This window comes from Quercus lobata, chromosome 3 (assembly GCF_001633185.2).
Source record: "Quercus lobata isolate SW786 chromosome 3, ValleyOak3.0 Primary Assembly, whole genome shotgun sequence".
In the NCBI taxonomy this organism is placed as follows: domain Eukaryota; kingdom Viridiplantae; phylum Streptophyta; class Magnoliopsida; order Fagales; family Fagaceae; genus Quercus; species Quercus lobata.
The window spans coordinates 45,813,201-45,827,765 of record NC_044906.1 but is presented as its reverse complement, the minus strand read 5'-3'; positions in this window follow the sequence as shown (position 1 = coordinate 45,827,765).

Sequence of the window (14,565 nt, the reverse complement as noted above, 5' to 3'; positions counted from 1 at the left end):
GGTAAGGATGTACGTGGATTTTAGATATTTGAACAAAGCTTGCCCTAAGGATGATTTCCCTCTTCCTTGCATAGATGTTTTAATGGATAACACCGCTGGTAATGCCTTGATGTCTTTCATGGATGGTTTCTCAGGATATAACCAAATCAAGATGGCTCCTAGGGATATGACCAAGACTACCTTCATAGAATGGGGAATTTTTCGTTACACCATGATGCCATTCGGGCTCAAGAATGTGGGTGCAACTTATCAAAGAATGGTCATAGCCTTGTTACATGATATGATGCACAATGAGGTAGAAGTGTATGTTGATGATATGATTGTGAAATCCAAGGAGAGAGAGGGTCACATCGTTAACTTGAGAAAGTTCTTCGAGAGGATCAAAGAGTATAGATTGGGATTGAACTTGTAGAAATGCACCTTTGGATTAACCGTGGGAAGTTGTTGGGCTTCTTGGTAAGTGATAGATGGATAGAAGTTGACCCTTCAAAGATCAAAGCCATATTGGAAATGCTTCCACCCAAGAACAAGAAAGAGATAAGGGGATTCTTAGGTCGATTACAATACATTAGCCGATTCATTGCTAAACTCACTTCCACTTGTGAGCCTATCTTCAAGCTCTTAAGAAAGAATCAACCTCATGAATGGAATGATGAATGTCAGAAGGCTTTTGAGCTCATTAATGACATCTCCTCCATCCACATACCTTGGTACCCCTGATGCACGGAAAACTATTACTCCTTTATCTCTCTATCATAGAAGATGCAATCAGGAGTATGCTTGCACAAGAAGACGATGATAGGGATGAAAAAGCCGTATATGATTTGAGCAAAAGCTTCCATGATTATGAGACTAGATACACACCCATATAAAAATCATGCTTTGCTCTCGTATGGGCCATACAGAAGTTGAGACACATTATCCTACCTTTCCAAATATGGGTAGCAGTTAGGATGGATCCATTAAAGTACCTGTTTGAGAAGCCTACTTTGAGTGGAAGATTGTCAAGGTGGTTGAACCTATTAGCAGAATAGGATTTGAAGTATGTGGCAAGGAGAACTATCAAAGGGAGTATCGTATCAAATTTTTGTGCCGAGAACCCTGTGGAAGGAAAGGATGGTAGAGAAGATTTTCTAGATGGGGATATTTTGGACATTGAGCTAGGGGCATGGAAGATGTATTTCGATGGAGCTGTGAACCAATATGGAAATGGGAAAGGAGTGCTCTTGAAGGATCTTACATACCTTCGGCAGTTAAGTTGAACTTTAAGGCTTAAGTTGAACTTCAAGGCAATCAATAACATGGCAGAATATGAGGCTTGTATCGCTGGAATGGAAGCTCTCTAAGAATTGGGGGTGAAAGAGGTTGAGGTTTTTGGAGATTTGACTTTGGTTATACCTCAAGCATAGAGGTTGTGGAAAGTGAAGGAAGAGCACTTAAAGCCCTATCAGCAATATTTAGAGGATTTGACCAAAACCTTTGACAAGATTGAATATACAACCATCCCTAGAGCTCAGATGCCTTGGATACTTTAGCTTTCATGGTTGAAATACTCGAAGAAGTATGGACATGACCCTTAGAGATTGAACAAAGTTATGGGATGGTACACAAAGAGAAGGCCAGAGCCTCAATCTTAGTTATAGAAGAGGAAGGAGTTCCTTGGTATTATGACATCATGAAATTTTTGGGGGTGTATCTAGATGGTGTCGACAAGAGAGAGCGTTATTTGATTAGGATGATGGTGATGCAATACATCTTATGCGGAGGTCAGCTCTATAGGAGATCCTATGATGGTACACATCTTTATTGTCTAAAGAAAGAAGAAGCTGAGAAAGTTATGGAAGAAATCCATCAAGGGATTTGTGTCCTCACATGAATGGGAGAATGTTAGCCAAGAAAATCTTGAGGATAGGGTACTACTGGAACACGATTGAGACCAATTGTGTAGACTTTGTGAAGAGTTGCCACGATTGCCAAACACATGCGAATTTGAATCATGTGCCACCTAGTGAGCTATACAGCATGACCTCTCCATGGCCTTTCTAAGTTTGGGGCACAGATGTGATTGGAAGAATAGTCCTTAAGGCCTCTAATGGACACGAATACATCCTAGTGGCAATTGACTACTTCACCTAGTGGGTGGAAATGGCCTCCTACTTTGTGTTAAAAGCCAAGCATGTGGCTCGATTCATAGAAAATAACATCATTTGTTGGTATGGGGTACCCCAAGACATTATCTCCGATAATGGTTCCCACTTTGAGGGAGAGGTTATAACGATCATGGAATTGTACAACATTGAGCATCACAAGTCTTCACCATATCGACTACAAAACAATGGGGATGTAGAAGCAGCCAATAAGAATATCAGGAAAATCCTAGTTAAGATGGTAGTGACATACAAGGATTGGACTGAGAAGCTCCCATATGCCTTATGGGTTATAGAACTTCTATCCATGCATTAACTGGGGCAACCCCTTACTCTTTGGTCTATGGTAATGAAGCGATACTTCCCATTTAGGTGGAGATATAATCTTTGATAGTGTTAGTAGAAACCAAGGTCCTAGAGGAAGATTGGGTGAAACAAAGATATGAGCAATTGACTTTGATAGATGAGAAGAGAGCTATGGCAGAATACAATGCACAAAGATATCAAAAGAGGATTGCTATAGCATTTAACAAAAAATGTGAGACCTAGAAACCTTAAGGAAGGGGACTTGGTCCTAAAAGTGCTTAGAGATGAAACTTTTGATCTAAGAGGAAAGACAAAGCCAAGATGGTCTAAGCCTTTTATTATCAAGAATGTATTGACCCCTTGTGATGAATTAGCCAAGTTAATTAATTAATTCAATTAGCATGCAATAAGCATGGTAGCATAAACAAATCACCAATTAAGTTAAAGTGCAGTGGAAAATAAATTGACACGATGATTGGTTTACGAATGGGAAAAACCTACACGGCAAAAACCCCATCGGGTGATTTTAAGGTCACCACTCCCGAAAATTCACTATTATCACAACAAGCAATTATAAGTAAAGGAATCCCAGTACCTTATACCAACCTACAGTTGAACCCTTACCCCAATACCTAGTACGCAACTTACTCACCAACTTGAGTAAGGGTTCAACTGAGAAAGATGTTGGGGTAAGGGTTCAATTGGGTATTGGGGTAAGGGTTCAACTGTAGGAAAGATGTTGGCTGCAAAGTTCTTTAGTTCATCAACACGATGAAGATCACAAAACTCCTTAGTTACAAAATCCTACGATGTACAAACACAACAGTTTTTTGAATAAAAAGATGAACTAAGGCATATGTCTCCGGTTCACAATATGCTTATGAAAAACTTTTACATTGAGTCGCATCAGCTGTTAAAGCCCTTAAAACAATCCTTATATATGTTTAGGGTTGTGAAAAAAGAAAGCCTAAACATCTATTCATAGATTGGAGTGAAATCTAATCTGAAAAACTGATTTTCATAAATCTTGACAGATACCCTATCTATCGAGAAGCTATCGAGCATCGGGCTTAAACAACCTTTTAAACCTCGATAGATACTAGCTGTCGAGCTTTAAAATCCAGCACTTCTTTACTTGATTCTTGGATTGACTTGCATGGTTTTAACACTTGAACTTGAAACCTTGTTCCTTGAAACATTAAACACATCCTAAATTTACCCAATTACAAATAAAGGGCGTTTTGTCAAAGGATTAGCTAATTCTATATTGACATATGTTCCTAACATGATTCACATATGTCTTAACAAATGAGAGCACCAGTAGCAAGGCCAGTCTAACACAAGTGTTTCGTTTGAATGTTACTAATGTACAAAGAATGCAAATGATGACTGATTAAAGAGGAATGAGAGAAGCAAGAACACATATTGCAGCAATAAAGGAAGGCATAAGGCGAGTCCCACTGAACTCATCATAGTCTAGCTCAGTCGTGACTCGCTCAATGAAAGGGATGCCCAACCCCCATACTACAGCAAGGGGCAAGCATGAACATTAGAGGATCCATGGGAACCTGGGGTGCATCCTTACCTGCCAGCTGGCAGCACACCCTCTCCGCAAAATAAATCACCCTCAACCTACCACCCTTAAAGGGTTAGGAGAGCCTAGAAGTAACGATAGCAGCTGCGTCCAAGTTCGGGTCCGCCATAGGATCAGCACCGGCTTAAGGACTCCACATAATTTGTGACAACACATGAGGTTAGAAAGAGAATCCTAAGAAGCATGCAAACAAGGGAAAACAATATATTCCTAACTTACATCATCAGGATAGAGCCTGTTGAGGTGGGCTCAAATCGAGGTGACTGTAAGCGACTAAATTTCTCGGTTCGAAATAAATCAAACAAGTGAAAATAGTTTCACAAATGCGAATTTGTATTGATGATTGTGTGGTACAATTCTCTGTGATTACAAAAGAGTTATCCTCTGATTCGATCTCCTTAAAAGATTTGTTGATTGGATTTGTGATGATGTGATTTTGTTTTGAACACAAGATATCCTTCAATTTGGTTGAGGAATGGATCGAAGATCTTTGGAACAGAATTACAATGAATCTCTGGCTATGAGCTTGTTAGAAATTCTTTGTTCTTCGTGTTCTTTGTGTTCTTCGTGTTCTTCGTGTGTTCTTCTGGCGTTCGTCGTCTTCGAAGGTTTGTTGTGGAAGTTCTCCGGGGCTTTAGAGGCTTCCATGGAGCTTCACTGATTTGTGGTTGTTTGAGGTTTCTGGAGGCTTTTGAGCTTGATTCCAGTGAACTTTGAGATCTAGGCAGATAATTTGGATGATTCTGCTTCGAATGTTCTTTGTATTTGAAGATTTGTGGTGGAAGTTCTTCGGGGCTTTAAAGGCTTGAATCCGTAGAGCTTTGCTGATTTATGATTTGTTGATGTTTTCAGACCTTTGAGCTTGATTCCCGCAAACTTTAGGATCTAGGCAGATGGTCTGGATGATTCTGCTTTGAATGTTCTCCGATTTTGGGGTTGAAGTTCTTGAAGTTCCTGGAGGCTTTAGAGCTTGATTCCAGCAGAGCTTTTTCCCTTCTGAATCCTGGTCCTCCTAAATGTCTCAGGAAGGCTTCTATTTATAGGAGTTTTGGGGTGGGTGGCAGAGCTTGATTGGTGACACATGTCACAACTTGATTGGTCCGCTTAAGTCATCGCTTACACATGCGAGGTTGCTTGAGTCATTGCTTACACGTGCGAGGTTGCTTGAGTCATTGCTTACACGTGCGAGGCTGCTTGAGTCATCGCTTACACGTGCAAGGCTGCTTGAGTCATTGCTTACACGTGCGCTGATGCGTGATTGACTCTTGCATGACACTTGGCAAATTTCTGTTGGCTTCTGAATAGTGATAGCAAAACCTAGCAGTAATACATGGTGTTCTGTAATTGGCTGTATTTTGTAGACTTGGTAATGTGACGTGTCAGCTTGTGATAGGTCGGGAATTTTTCCCTCTCTACAGTGACATTTTTCAATTCCACCTAAGTCCCCCAAGCAATGAGACCGTACTCCATGACCCAACACTGAAAAGGCATAACAGTTTGCAAGAGAATATGGTACAATTTGCAAGATGAGAGTTTGTAAGATGTTATGGTATGGTTTTCAAGATGACAGTTTGCAAGATTCAGATATGACAGTTTGCAAGATGACATTTTGCAAGATGTTATGGTACAGTTTGCAAGGCACAGATATGATAGTTTGCAAGATGACAATTGGCAAGATATGGGTATGAATGCAGTCAATAAGAATATGGTACATAGTCTTAACCTAAGTGGCATATGGACATATGACCATAAGAGTGAGAATGCATGAGCTACAAGAAAAAAGGGAAAGGAACTAACCTCGAAGAGCTTCCAAGGCCCCATTAGCTGGCGCAGAATCCCTTGGCTAAATGTGTCCAAGGAAGACTAAAAGTAGGCCAAGCATGCCTGCCCCCAGTTGGCAGTTCGAGCCCTCTTAAAGTCTCGAAAAAGGGCCAGCCACCTCAAGGACACTGTCTGCCCACCATTGGTGAATAAGTACACCCCCAATAGATACAGTAAAAAGACCCTAGCCATTCGGGTACACTCCTCAGCCGTCCCTTATGGACGATGCTTGAAATCTACCTCGAGATTGGTGTAATGGATCGCCTTTGTAGCATACCTCTTCCCAAGCAGCTTTGTACCAGGCTGAGTACTTGACTCATCCTTTAGACTTATCGGGACTCCATTGAACCACAGGCCAGTCATATGGTGGAAGTTGTGGGGAATGATGGTCATTTCCCAGCCAACAATGCGGAAGGTGTGGGTAGTGTCCCGCCACCTCTTGGCTAGGGTCTATGCCAAGACAGCATTAGCAAACCTCTCAAGCATCAAGTAAAGGACGGGCTCAAAGCCCACAACATGAATGTGACCTCGAGTCTCCTCGGTAAAGATGTTGTACCACACCAATACCCGGCTAGTACTTCCTCTACCAGAATATAGGGCTAAAACCTGCAAAAAGAGAATGGAATTAAATTCATGATTAAGGTGAAAAGAATAATGGGAAAGTGATATTGGATTCACAATAGGATGAGATATGAGATGCAACATGCAATTGAATACAAAAATGGTGAAGAATGATGTTAGAATTGCAAATGGATGAAAAACAGATGAAAAGGAGTTCAAATGCCCAAACTAGGGTTTCTACCTGGCGCCATGCGTGTGCAGGAAGGATCCAGCGTACGTAGAAAGCAGCACATGTACGCAGGTTGGAACCTTTGTGCGCATACATTGAAGAACAGATACACGCACGCAAGAACAAGCCTACGCATGCATGAATATAGGCTGTGAGTGTAAGAACATGTCTGCGCACACAGGCTTGAACCTGCGCACGCAGACTTGAACCTGAGCACACAAGACCCAGCATAGAGGAGTATTCTTTGACATTTTCAAAGTTTTCTCAATCAAAACTCAACCTAAACATGTTCCTACCCCTCCTAAAGTGTCAGGTTTTCATCTAAACTCATCCTACAGCAAAACCCAAGCATTTATAGACCTAAAAACATATCAAAACATAAAATCAAAGGAAAAACTCGAAAAGGGAAAAAAGTGAAAAAACTCACCGATCCAGCCCTTGCACCCCCCGAAAGATGTTGTTGTGATCTGTAGGTCAAGGGAGGAGCCGTCATCAGCCTTACCGCTCCATTCCAAAGAGTGAGATGGAAGGCATCAGTGGAGAGGATGTAGGAACTCTTCTTGGACTTGGGTGCCATTTAAGGAGATGAGAGAGTTTGAGAGAGAAGTTGAGATTGAAGAAGAAGATGAGGGTCAGACTGTAAGGGAATGAGAGAGAGGAAGAAGGTTTTTGTAGAGGGAGTTAGAGAATGTGAAGAGATGAGGAGATGAAGAAAATGAAAAGAAAAAGAAATGGTTGGTAACTATTGAGAAAAAAAGATAAAGAGGTGGGAACACACCTGATGGCTAAACTACATGTAGTTTCGGCCTTCCTGGTAAACTATGTGTATTTCAGCAAAAAATAAAAAATAAAAATAAAATATCCCCCGAAAGTCCCCAGGATGCAGAAAATGCAAAAGAAAATTCTTAAATTCATCCAAAAATGACAAGAATTCCCTCAATGGGCAAGGAACATAAAGACCCTAAAAAGCATCCCCAGTGGATCGAAAGCATCAAAAACACCCCTTAGTGGATCAAAAATCATCATGAAAACTCCTCCGCGAGTCAAGATCATCAACTAAATCCCAAGTAAATCTAGTATCATAGACGGACTCCCTCGTGGGTCCAAGACACAGAAGCAACCCCCTCGAGAGTTGCGGAATAAAATTTCCCTAACAAAGCTTGGTAAAACCTCCTCGAGGGTGGAGTTAACATCAATCCACAGTGAGTCATAAGAAAGAAGAAGGTAATTATTCCCTAATGGAGGAAAGTTCCCCAGTGAGCAACATACCATCAAGAAATCCCCAGCAAGCCACCCCCTCCCTAGTGGACCGTACAAGACTTCATTGTAGGTCGAAATCATCTCCTAAACATTTCTCAGTAGATTCATACTCCCCAGTGAGTTCTCCAACATCCCTAGTGGGTCTTTCATCTAGGAAATAGTCAAGCAAGTCAGAATACAGAATTCGTGCACATATCCTGAGGGAATTGAACATGCCAGCACACAAGCCCATGCAAATCAGAAAAGTATAACACATACTTGTGCACATATCCCAAGGGAATTGAATACGCAAGCACATAATATGGAAATTGTGCACATATCTCGAGGGAATTGAGTATGCAAGCACAATGGAAGATGTAGAGACAAAGATAGAGACCAAGGTTACCCCGAGGCAAGAACCTCAGCAGAAAAGGTAGAGATAGAGAAAGAGAAGACAAGTATTACACAAAGGCGCAAGCAACCTGGAGAAGTTTGAGGCAAGAGCCCTAGATGGACACCACATATATATATATATATATATATGTATCCTTTTGAGCTCACAAGAGCACCTTTGTTTGTTTGGTTGATGGTTGCGGCCGTTAGCCTTATTTGTTTTTCTTTTTAGTGACTCTAGGATAGTAAGTCACTCGCCTTTTGCTTGCAATTGGCAAAACAGGTTCTGGGATAGTGAACTTGTCGTTGCTCTTTTCCCGAGCAACAAAGGTGGGAATTCGGACATATGAATCCCACGCAACTCTTCAGAATTGCACCTCGCCCCCTGTATGCGTGATGTGTGTCATGTGCGTGGGTTGGGCCCGAGTCGTATGTCAAAACAAAATGTTTTATCTCTTATTCTTTTGATTCCATTAGTGAAGCTCACGAATCAAAAGAGGGGCATCTATAGACACCGCATTTTGTACCCCTTACAACTCGAGCCCCCATTGCCCAATGATGCTGAAATTCTAAGACCCAAGGTTGGTTTAGGGCCTAATCAGATGTTAAATTGACTTGAGAAATATTGAAATGAAAAATATAAATTTTAATAAGCAAATAAATCTTTTTGGAAAAATAAGGCCAAGGAAGCCCTTGGCATGCGCACGCGGGAATCAACTTGCAAGCATAGCCATGGTGCGTGCGCACGTAGGCACAATCTTGTGCATGCATATAGGGTTCTAGAAACTATAAAAGACAAGTTTTCTACATTAAAGACTGAGGTTGGGAATGAATCCCACATCATCTAGGAGCCATTCCAAACCCCCAATTTCATAATATATATAGCCATACATTGTACCTTTTCAAAAAGGCACAAAAATCCTATGAGAAAACACTAAGATTCACTAGAAATAGTGAATCAAAACGGGAGTTTTTTACAAAACATCCTCAAGTCAATTTTCTTTTGATTGGAGTCCTTTTTGGCCTTGATATTTGAGTTTAAGATTACTAATCATTTTTTTATTAATTGTGAATAGATTTAACTGAGGGGAATAGTAAAAAATCAAGCCTAGGAGCTTTTGTTTTTAAGGTATTAGTCTAAACTTTCTTTTTCTATATTTTTTATACTTTAATCTTTCTGTTTGCTTTAGTTTTTGTTATATTATGTTTTAATATGCTTATATAGTTTAGGTTCTTATAGTCTTTACATTTGAAAGCATGTTAGGGTGTTAGATTTATCATTTTGAAGTTCTGTTATATCTGTTGTGTTGCTAGGGTTTCTGGGCTAAGTCCCACGTGCGCATAATCTTGGTTGCGTGCATAGACTAGATTATGCCCACGTAGGCTTGTTCATGCGTGCGCATGATTTTGCCCAGAAATCCTAATCTTATTTCATTTGTTTTTGTTTCTTATTTCACATGTAATGCTTCTGTTTTAGACCCTTTTTCATGCATTTATGATTTTAAGCTTTTGTTTCACATGTTCGATTGTTTGTTTGTCTTCCACATGTTAGAATTAGGGTTTATCTTGTGTTTTCCTTATTTTAATGCCGTGAACACCTATTCACATGTCCATGCATGAATGCCATAGGTGCTGAAGTGCAACAAGGTAAGTGAGGTAAGTCATACATTTACATGTACATGCATTTTGTTTGCAATCTTGTTTAGGGTTGATGAACATGATGTGGTGGATTGAATAAGCATGTTGTGTTCTTAATGTTCTCCATTATCTCTTGATGATACCATGATCACATGCTGCCTATGTTCTGCTTTGATATTGTTGTTTACATGTTTCTGCCTTGGATGTGATTTGATGACATAATGATAGATATATGCTAGGGTTTATGCCATACCATGCTAGATGAATGCTAGGTTGGTTTGACATGTATGTTAGATGAATGTTAGGGTATGCCATGATAGACAAATGTTAGGCTTTGGTTGATTGTCATGATAGATGATTAATTCTTTTTGAGATGTTTGATGCCATGTTGATTGTTAGATGAATGTTAGTGTGTGTGTGAGTTTAGAATAACAGTATTGAGTGTGCCTTTAATAGGGTTAAGACATAAGACACTATGAGAGGAAGCCAACCTTAGGGTTGGGCGGTTTTAGGTGCCTAACACCTTCCCAAGTCTGTACCTTAACTCTAAACCCATATTTCCGGTAGTAAGATTAGTGGTCCTTCCTTGAGAGGATGCTATATATAGAGTTCCTAGACCATTGCAAAAACTAAGTGGCGACTTCTAAACACCCTGTTGTGTCGACATTGTTAAATTTTAAATTTAAGCTCTTTTTAACTTTTTTGTTATGGATGTGTAGTGCATGGCTAAATTTTAGGATTAAAACAATATATTTTAAATAAGTTAAAATTAAAAAATAAACAACACCCAAACAAAAACAAACGTGGATATTGGATGCTTTTCATTTAACAAAAATAAAAAGACAAAAAAATCCTAACACAATAATATTTTAGCCTTTTACCGTAAAAAAATTAATTAAAAACTATTAAAATTTTGTACTTTGTTTTGCTATAGATGTGTACTAAGTGGCTACATTTACAACTATGTCCATTCTTCTAAAAACACACACATCTATTTTTATTTCCATAAAAATGTTATGTATAGTTTCTTGGTTTTAAAGGTAGTTGTTAAAACCTGAATTTAAGCTCTTTTTTACTTTTATTATGGATTTGTACTAAGTGGCTAATTTTAATAAGTTGACTTATTCCATGTTTCTAATGTAGTGAACTATTTTATAGTTTTACCTAATGTAAATATTTCAAGTTTCTACATTGATCCATTAACTTCTTCATAATAGCTTTTGTAAATATTTTCACATGTGATTTGTAAGTAGTTTTATAGTTACAATATCATTATGCATTTTCAATATATGTAAATTTATATGATTTATTCAAAAGATCTTTTTTTTCCTCCCCTAATGGTTAATACTGAATTATAGCATCTTCCAATCATCAAGACATTGATTACTACATTAACAAAATTGCCAAAAATGGATGATAATTATAGAATACTACCTTCTGAGCATGTGCTCACGCGCAAGCTCATAGGTTCTTCTCTTTTTATGGGAAAAATTTAATAATTTGCTTCCATTATAATTTGGGATTACTACATTTTCCAATCACAAAAAAAAAAAAAAAAATATATATATATATATATAGGGGTGTGATGAAAATTTATTTCACCTACAAACGCATAATACTCATCACATCCCTAGATTTTTTTTGTGATTGGAAAATATAGTAATCCCAAATTATAATGGTTGCAAATTATTAGCTTTTTCCCAAAAAAATAGAAAAGCCTTTAAGCACATACATGAGTGTGTGCTCAGAAGCTAGTATATATAATTATGATTATGTGAGGCGTACTAAGAGGAGAGTGCTTTCACAAGTTCTCACACCTCCACTAATTAAATCTTTGAATAATAATTCGATTTACACAATTTTAAAAAAAAAAAAAAAAAAAAAAAAAAAAAAAAAAGACTCTAATACACCTACTATTTTTTTTCTACCACTCACAGTAGATCACTTCAATAACAATAAGTTTAAAATTAATTTTTTTCTTCACAAAATTCTTCACAATCATTGAGTTTTAAATTGCAAACAATAAATGGTATTAATGGTGGACCCAAATGAGAATTAATAGCAACTCATCAATAGTAAATTTTGTTGTAATAACTTGTGAAATTAATCCCTCAAGTTGGTCCCTGAAGTTTAAATAAGCGGTATTAGTCTCTCAAATTTCAAAAATAAGAAATTTTAGTCCTTCTATTAATTGATGTTAGTGGTATTGTTTATGTGGCTAATGTAATAGTGAATTCGCATTTTTTTTAAAACGATGTGGCATTTATTTTTTTAATCATTTTGTTTAAGAAATTTCCTCACTATTCCTTCTTCTCCTCCAACCTAACGCTTCATCTCCCTCTCCTTCCCATGGTCGTTGCTGCTATGGCTTCTGCCTCCTCTGCTAGCCACACAATGCTCTCCTCTCAACGACTGTTATTGTCACCTCTATCAGCACAAGCATCTTTCTCTGTCCTTTGCATGACTCAGTCTACCACCGGCTAATCTCCCAACATCTCTATGTTTTTTGGTTCTTATTTCTTAATCTTAGTTTCCAATGAATCTATAAATGACATGAAAAGGATTGAATCCGATTCATTTGAAATCTTCAAAAGTTTGAATTATTTTAAGTATTATATTCAGATTTTGCCGCAACAAAGAAATTTTTTTCTTTTTTTCTTTTGGTCCCCAACAAGTCCTGCACCCAACCTTATCTCTCTCCTCTCTTTATATGTCCTTTGAACTAGAAACAAAAAAGGAGGCTTATCAAAATATCAATTCATCATTTTTAAGGTACTTCTGTTTTAGGATAACGTTTAAAAAAAAAGTATAGAGACAGTCAATTAGGGGTAGATGAATCCATAAATGAGAGAGAAAGTTGATAGAGTTTTGAAAAACTTTGTATTCTCAAAGGAGGATCTCTTGAACTCGGTACTTACTATTTACAAACCCATTTTTGTTGGATTTGAGGTGGTCTAGTAACTCAATGGCAGGAGTGGAAGACAAGAGAAGCAGGAGAAAAGAAAAATTAGGGTGGAGATGGAGGCAAGGTAGTCAATACCGTACCGGTACCGGCCGGTATGTACCATACTGGTATGTATACCGGTATCGAAACATCAACGTTTCGTACTAGTTTAAATACCGGTCATGTACCGGTCATACCGGCCAGTACTGGGCGTACCGACCGATATAGAAAAAGGTTTTTTTTTTTTTTTAAGTTTTGTAATTTTTGAATTTTTGTTAGACCAAAATGATAACTTATTTGCATTAACTTATTAGTATTATTTGTTTTTTTAGTATGCAATGGTAACTTTTAAGCTTTCTATTATATATATATATATATATATATATATATTCTTTTAATTGATACTAAAGTCTAAAACCATGATTAATTAGTTCTGAATTGAGGAAATGTTTTATGGTAAACTTATATATTTATTATAATATATATATATATACACACACACACACATACATACATATAAATATATATATATATATTTATTTATTTATTTATTTATTTATTTATTTATTTATTTATAAATATAAAAAATAGTGGTAAACCCGAAACGGTACACCGGTATTGACCGGTATCCGAAATATATCGTACCGCTGGCCAAACCGATACAGCCTCCAGTACTATATTGACTCCCTTGGATGGAGGTCTTTATATATATGTACTTGGCAAGCTTATAATTAAATAGTTAATGTGTCATTAGACACCTAAGTTGCCATGTCCTTTTGTAAAAACATTTTTCTTTTTTTAATATTTTAATTTTTCATTAAAAAATGCCACATCAATTAAAAAATGTCAAGTAGTTATTTTTTATTAGCCACGTAAGCAATTCAATTAACAACAATTAATAAAATGACTAATACCGCTCATTTTTAAAACTTGAAGGATTAATACTACTCATTTGAAATTTAAGGGACCAATTGCAAACATAGAGTAAACTTCAGGGACTAATAATGTAGTTTCACCTAAATATTTTGAAACATTGCTCCTTTAACAATAATGAAATTTGTTGTAAAAAAATTGTGTAAGTAATATTAAACATCTTTGAATTGAGGCAAGAAACGTCAAATGGTTGAAGGCATGAAAACCTATCAAAAGCACAAAACAGTGAGTGTTAAGCCAATTCATTAAAATTGGGTTTTAATTAGCTAAATTGGTAATATTTCTTATTGTCAAATAAGATATCTAAAATTCAAATACCATCTACATCAAAAAAAACCAATTGGTGTCATAACTTAATGATAAAAACCAATTATTATAAAGTAGACGACATATACTGAAAATCTACTGCATCTATCAAAATAAAAAGCGGGACCCATTAAACTTTGTTGTAATTGGAAAATGACAAAAAAAGAAAAGAAAAGAAAGTGGTTTGTAGTTATATGGACACATGGTTGATTTTCAAGAATAGTAAAGAGGTTTTCTGATTTATGTCAAGGGCAAAATTGAGACGAAAGAAAACGTTAAAGGAAAAATGCTTAGCAAAATTTGCCAAATAGTAGCTATTTAGAAAAAATTTTGGTACATAGCATGCGGATGAAACATTTTAGTAAGTTGGACTGTTTTTTGAACTTGAGTTTAACAAACTCAAGTTCCAACCCATTCAAACTCAATTTCCTCTTGGGTGAAGTCTGACATGGAC